This window comes from Petromyzon marinus, unplaced genomic scaffold (genome assembly GCF_048934315.1).
Source record: "Petromyzon marinus isolate PM22_M1 ecotype Great Lakes invasive population unplaced genomic scaffold, UKy_Petmar_22M1.pri1.0 PM_Scaffold_23, whole genome shotgun sequence".
Classification (NCBI taxonomy): Eukaryota; Metazoa; Chordata; class Hyperoartia; order Petromyzontiformes; family Petromyzontidae; genus Petromyzon; species Petromyzon marinus.
The window spans coordinates 687032-694555 of record NW_027423202.1 but is presented as its reverse complement, the minus strand read 5'-3'; positions in this window follow the sequence as shown (position 1 = coordinate 694555).

The following is a 7524-nucleotide window of genomic DNA, read 5'->3' as shown; positions in this document are numbered from 1 at the left end:
AGATACAGGCTCTTTCCGCTGCTGTATGGCTGGCACTTGATGTAGGAATAAAGTTTGGAGTGATACTTTGTTCCCTGCCTAGACTCACTTTCATTGATACATCACGACTCAGCGATCCTCCCTACTCAGCGAGGCTCGGAGCCAGCCGTTCCATGCGACTGCTTGACTGCTGGACTGACTTCTTGCCGTTGATCCGTCTCGACTGCCTTGACTGACTTGACTTAGCCGTTATATTAAAACATACTCTACGCTCTGTGCAGTGAAAGGGGGGGGGGGGGCGTGGTCTGTGTGTGTGTGTGTGTTTGTGTGTCTGTGTTTTACAATTCTGGAGGGGAGGAGGGGGCGACCCTTCCCTTGACTGGTTTATTACTGTTTATTGCTCATCTCATGGATTTTCTGGTTTAATGGCCCTGTAACGATGGGCATCTGGTTTTCGTGTGTGACTGGCTTACGTGTTTTATTAATTATTTGTTTTTGTCACTTAAAAAAAAGAATGATATATATATAACGGCAAATATTATTGTTAATCTTAATTTTGGTAAAGGCTCGATATCCAACACCAAGCTGCTTAGCAATGGTCTTGTAGCCCATTCCACCCTTGTGTAGGTCTACAATCTTGTCCCTGATATACTTGGAGAGCTCTTTGGTCTTGGCCATGTTGGAGAGTATGGAATCTGATTGATTGATTGCTTCTGTGGACAGGTGCCTTTTATACAGGTAACAAGCTGAGATTAGGAGAACTCCCTTTAAGAGTGTGCTCCTAATCTCAGCTCGCTACCTATATAAAGACACCTGGGAGCCAGAAATCTTTCCGATTGAGAGGGGGTCAAATACTTATTTTCCTCATTAAAATGCAAATCAATTTATAACATTTTTTGTTGTTGTTATTCTACCCTATCCCAGAGTCCTCTGGGATAGGGTAGAATAGTCCTCTGGGATAGGGTAGCGGTAGACGGTGTGTCCTGACCACTGGATACGCCGAGCATTAGCCCTCAGAAGGGCTGGAAAGCTGGTCCAGGGTCCTAGATAGTCTTCAGCCTGGGCATTGGTCTTCGTGTAGGGAGATAATTCCCTGAGCTCTGCGCGGTCACCCTTATACTCGTTTGTGGCCAGGTATAACCAATCCCACATTCCCACGTGGAACTGTCTGATTGGTTCTCCCCAAACTGCCTACGATCCACTTCACCTCGTCTGACCCCAACCGTTATGTACACCGAGGTAACGCTGCACTGCCCCCTTGATACCTGGTGGCAATGCAGGTTACCGAACAGTTTATAGTTAACACCTCTACATATATATGGAAATCTATTACATTAAAAAAGGCAATATCACTCTTAATATAAATTCTTGGAAAAGGCATATATACAACATCACTCTCATCATCGCCGTATCGTTGTCACGGTATCACTGCTGTATCGTTATCATGGTATCATCATCGTCATATCGTTGTCACGGTATCATCATCACCGTATTGTTGTCACGGTACCACTGCTGTATCGTTATGATATCATTATTGCCTTATTGTTGTCACAGTATCATCATCGCCGTATCGTTGTCATGGTATCATCATCGCCGTATTTTTGTCACGGTTTCACTGCTGCATCGTTATCATGGTATCATAATTTCCGTATCCTTGTCATGGTATCATAATCACCGTATCGTCATCACGATATCATCATTGCTGTATTGTTGTCACGGCTTTCATCATCACTGTATCGTCGTCACGGATTCATCATCATTACCATTATATCGTCATGGTATCATTGCCATATCATTGTCCCGGTGTCATCGCCATCTCGTCATCACGGTACATCATAACTGGATCGTCGTCACGGTATCATCATCACCATATTGTCATGGCGCTATGATCAGCTCTGTATTGTTTTCACAGTATCATTATTGCTATATCGTCGTCACGGTATCATCAACGTTATTACCTTATAATCATCATTGCCATATTGTCGTCACAGTATCATCGCAGCATAGTCATGGTATTATCATTGCCAAATTGTAGTCCTTGTATCATCATTGCCGAATCGTCATCACGGTATAAGCATCGCCATATTGTCGTCACGGTATCTCTATCGCCGTATCATCATCACAATATCATCATCATCATCATCATCGCTGTATCATCGTCCGGGAATCATCATTGCCGTATCGCCGTCACAGTATCATCATCGCTGTATCATCATTGTGCTACGATCATATGCATATCGTCATCACAGTATCATCATTGCTGTATCGTCACGGTATCATCATCGCCGTATCTTTGTCGCCGTATCATTATCACGGTATCATCATCGCCGTATAGTCACGGTATCATCATCGTCATATTTGTGGTCCTGGTGTTATCATTGCCGAATCGTCATCACAGTATTTTCATCGCTGTATTATCGTCATGCTATCACTATCGCCGTATCATTGCCATGGTTTCATCATTGCCGTATCTTTGTTACGGTACCATCATTTCCGTACCATAGTCGCACTATCATTATCGCCGTATCATTGTTGTCGTGGTGAATCTTAGCCGTAGCTGCCCGACATGGTGATGCAGAAGAGGCTGCTGGGGATGCAATCATCGCCCCACTTGACGATGAGGATGGAGTTTCCCATCTTCGTCACCGTGTAGGTGACGTTGTAGATGACGTTGCCCGTGTGCTTCATGGCGTGCGGGGTCCGTTCACCCCCATCATCAGCATGTCGGTGCCTGTTGGAAGCAGTGGGGGGGGGGGGGAGAGTGGTGGTGCAGTGGTTCACGTGCTGCGCTACAAACCCGGCAAACTGATACTCCGATATCTGAGCCGGACCTGTGCCTTCCCTAGGTTGACTCATTCTTAAATTAGTACCTGGTGTGGTGTGTAAAGCATCAGCCCTGTCGAGAAAAAGGCGGCTGAGCGTGGTGCTGGCCACCCACCCTGTCCCCTATCGGCCTTTTTAGGTGATCACGAACAGAATTTTCCCTGTCTACAGGGGGGCCTTTGTGGTTGGAAGGGGGGACTGGCATGGTGTGAGCGGGAGGGACATGAATTACTAGGTGTGAAAGGTTGGATTTAGTGACTCACATGTTGGAAAGTGTTGCAGGATACATGCGTGTGTATGACTGTTCTCCCTGGTTTTGCAGTTGACAGAGCTACATGTTATGGGTACAGCTAGCTCCTAGAGAGGAGCTGTGTCTGTGTTGAAGTTCGTCTTCAGTGCAACACCGAGATATTCGAACAAGAAACGTGACAATTGCCAAGCCCACTTAAGCACCTCTCCAGGATTGAATTTATGCTGTGAATGCGAGGGTTGGCAGTAGCTCTAATCGGCGGCACACCTCGTGGCAGAGCCACCCACTGCCACCTTCACAGTGGAGATTGGTCGACATTGCGGCGTGCCATAGCAGAACCACTGACCAGAGTGTCCACCACACAGTCGTGAACCTCTATGGGAACTATGCGAGTCTGTGAGTCTCTTTATGAGTCTATTGGTCTCTATGTGAGAGTTTGTATGATCACACCCTGTTCCCTTGTGAGTGGAACCTCAAACTCGCACACAAAACCCCCAAACCCCACACACAAAACCCCCAATACAGAACCCCCAAACCCCCCACACGGAACCCCCAAGACAGATGCCCCAAACCCTCTCTACAGCAGGGACGTGCGGTCAGGGAAGGCAGGGAGGCAGAGCCTCACCTGTCATAATCCAATGTAAATAGCGGTTTCGAAAAGTAAAAAAAAAAGAATAATCTAGTAAATTAAAAAATCTCCAAATTTGCGAAGCTCCACTGCAAATACAAGAAGAGAGGTGAGGCAGCGACGAGCTCAGCCTCCCCTCCGATTGTGCAACACCTCAGTAACTGGATTGAGCTCGGACAATAAGAGCGTGCCTGTTACAATCTCAGTATGTCACCAATGTAATGGTTGTAGACCCCTTCATTTCATGTTCTCGCCTTCACGTAACTTTTTTCACATATATGTATGAAGATATCTAGGCTCGCTGGTCTCGTCATGAAACTGCAATGAAAAAGCACGAGGGGAGGCAGCTATCACATCTGCCTCAGTGACGGGGACGTATCTAACACGCCCCCCTCAGTTAGGACACGCCCGCTCAGTGAGGCCACGCCCCCTCCGTAAGGCCATGCCCCCCTCAGTGTCTGAATCAGGCCCTGACACTAGCCAGTGCCTCACCAGCCATTGACCTCACCTCACATCACTGCACTACAGATTTCCAAACCATCCACACAGAACTCGTGAACGGAACTCTCCTGGTTGTCCCTCATCTCAACCCCCCCCCCCCCCCCCCCTCTTTTCAACTTTATGCAATTTCCTACTCTGTCACACGCACTTTCACACTCTACATTTCATTCTCACGTTCACTCTCTCACTCTGTCCCTCACATTATCTATCCCACTTTCACCATCACCATCACATTCACTCTCATACTCAATCTCTCTCTAAATCACTCTTTCACTCACTCTCACACTCACTCACATTATCTTTCCCACTCACTTGCATACTCACTGTCTCACTCTCATTCTCACACTCACTATCTACTCACACTCACTGTCTCACTCAATCCCTGATTCACTTTCACACTCAACATCACACTCACTCTCGATCTCTCACGCAAACTGTTCAATATAACACTCACTAACTCTTACACACACTCACTCTCACTGATACTCACTCTCCCACTCACTCTGACAATCACATTCACAAACTTTATCACTCAAATCTCACTCACCAGTTACACCACGAATGGTTGGTGGGACACGTGGCCACTCGTTGAGTGGGAGGGGTCTGAGGGTCTGACGCAACAGAGACAGAGGGGCGTGGCCATAACCGTGGAGGTTAGTGACGTCACTGCACACGTGACTCCAGTGTAGTGAGACGTGCAGAGAAGGTAGCAGCACTAGCAGTACAAAGAGCCGAGCTCTTGTTGCTATTCTTTACGGGGAGTGGAGACGAGGAGGAGGGTGCACAGTGAGACTCACGCTCACTCACACACTTTCAGATTCGCTGTTTCACTCTCAAACTCTGTCTCACACTGTATCACTCTCACATACTGTCACATTCACTAATTTACTCATTCTCACATGCACTCTCACTCTCACACTAACTCACTATCACACTCAATCTCTTACGTTCCCGCTCAATAATTCACAAGCATTCAATCTCACGCTCACATTCACTATCTTACTCATACTCATTGTCTCACTCGCTCACTCACATGCACTCTCACACGCACTTTTGCTCTCCTGCTCACTCTCTCTCACATTCACTTCGACACTAACTCTCAAACTCATTCATACTATCTCACTTACACTGTCTCTCACTGAATCTCACTCACAGCCACTCTCGCACTCTCCAACTCATTCTCTCGCTCTAACTCACTCTCACACTCTTACTCTCCCGCTCAATAACTCTTACATGCATTCAATTTCACACTCACTAACTCGCACTCACTCTCTCACTTGCTTTATTACTCTTCCACTCACTCTCATTAAATCCCCCACTCACTTATTCTCACATTCATTCACACTCACTCACACTCACTCTTTCATTCTCACTCAATCAATCTGTCTCATTCGCACTCACTCACTATCACACTCACTGTAACTCTCTCACTCACGTTCACACACATTCACTCTGACTCCAACTCTCTCACTCTCCCATGCACTCTCACAACATCAATCTCACACTTTCACACTCACTCTCACACTCACATCCCCTCACACACTGAATCTCACACTAACTCTCAAAATGACTCCCATTTAGTCTCAATCACTCATGCTCACTCACTAACTCTGATACTCACCTTCACACTATCTCAATCTCATGCATTCTCACACTTTCTCACTCACATTATCTCTCCCACTCACTCGCATACTCACTCTCGTTCTCACACTCCCTATCTATTCACACTCACTGTCTCACTCAAACTCTCACTCACTTTCACACTCAGCATCACACTCACTCTCAATCTCTCACTCTCTCATGTACACTCTTTCACTATAACACTCACTAACTTTTACACTCACTCACTCATACTCTCCCACTCACTCTGACACATTCACAAACTTTTTCACTCAAGTCTAACTCACCAGTCACGCAACGAATCGTTGGGGGGTCACGTGGCCACTCGTTGAGTGGGAGGGGTCTGAGGGTCTGACGCAACGGAAACAGAGGGGCGTGGCCATAGCTGTGGAGGAGAGTGACGTCACTGTACACGTGACTTCCGTGTAGTGAGACGTGCAGAGAAGGTAGCAGCAGTAGCAGCACAAAGAGCTGAGCTCCTGTTACTATTCTTTACGGGGATTGGAAACGAGGAGGCACGGTGAGACTCCATCTCACACTCACCCACTCACTAACTCACTCACACACTCTTAAAGGCACTCTAACATTCACTGTCTCTCTCACTAACACTCACTCTTTCACTAAAACACTCACTAACTCTCACACTCAATCACTCTCACTCAAACTCACTCTCACACTGACTCTAACACTCACATTCACAAACTTTCTCACTCAAGTCTTACACTCACGGCACGAACCGTTTGGCGGTCACGTGGCCACTCGTTGAGTGGGGAGAAGAGATAGGGGCGTGGCCATAGCCGTGGAGGTGAGTGACGTCACTACACACGTGACTTCTGTGTAGTGAGACGTGCAGAGAAGGTAGCAGCAGTAGCAGCACAAGTTGCCGAGCTCTTGTTGCGATTATTTACGGGGAGTGGAGACGAAGAAGAGGGGGCACGGTGAGACTCACGCTCACTCACACACTGTCCGACTCGCTGTTTCACTCTCAACCTCTGTCTCACACTCACTGTATCACTCTCACATTCACTCTCACACTAACTCACTATCACACTCACTCTCTTACGCTCCCACTCAATAACTCACAAGCATTCACTCTCATGCTCACATTCACTATCTTGCTCATACTCATTGTCTCACTCGCTCACTCACATGCACTCTCACACACACTTTTACTCTCCTCACACTCTCTCACATTCACTTTCACACTAACTCTCAAACTCATTCACACTATCTCACTTACACTGTCTCTCACTGAATCTCACTCACACTCTGGCACTCTCCAACTCATTCTCTCACTCTAACTCACTCTCACACTCTTACTCTCCCGCTCAATAACTCTTACAAGCATTAACTTTCACACTCACTAATTCACACTCACTCAATCACTCACTTTATCATGCTCCCACTCACTCTCATTAACTCCCCCACTCATTTTCACATTCATTCACACTCACTCACACTCATTCTCACTCACTCAATCTGTCTCACTCGCACACACTCACTTACTATCACACTCACTGTAACTCTCACTCACGTTCACACACATTCACTGACACTAACTCTCACTTTACCATGCACTCTCACAACATCAATCTCAAACTAACTTTCACACTCACTCTCACACCCCCTCACACACTGAATCTCACACTCACTAACTCTCAAACTCACTCACATTTATTATCAATAACTCATGCTCACTCACTAACTCTGATACTCACCTTCA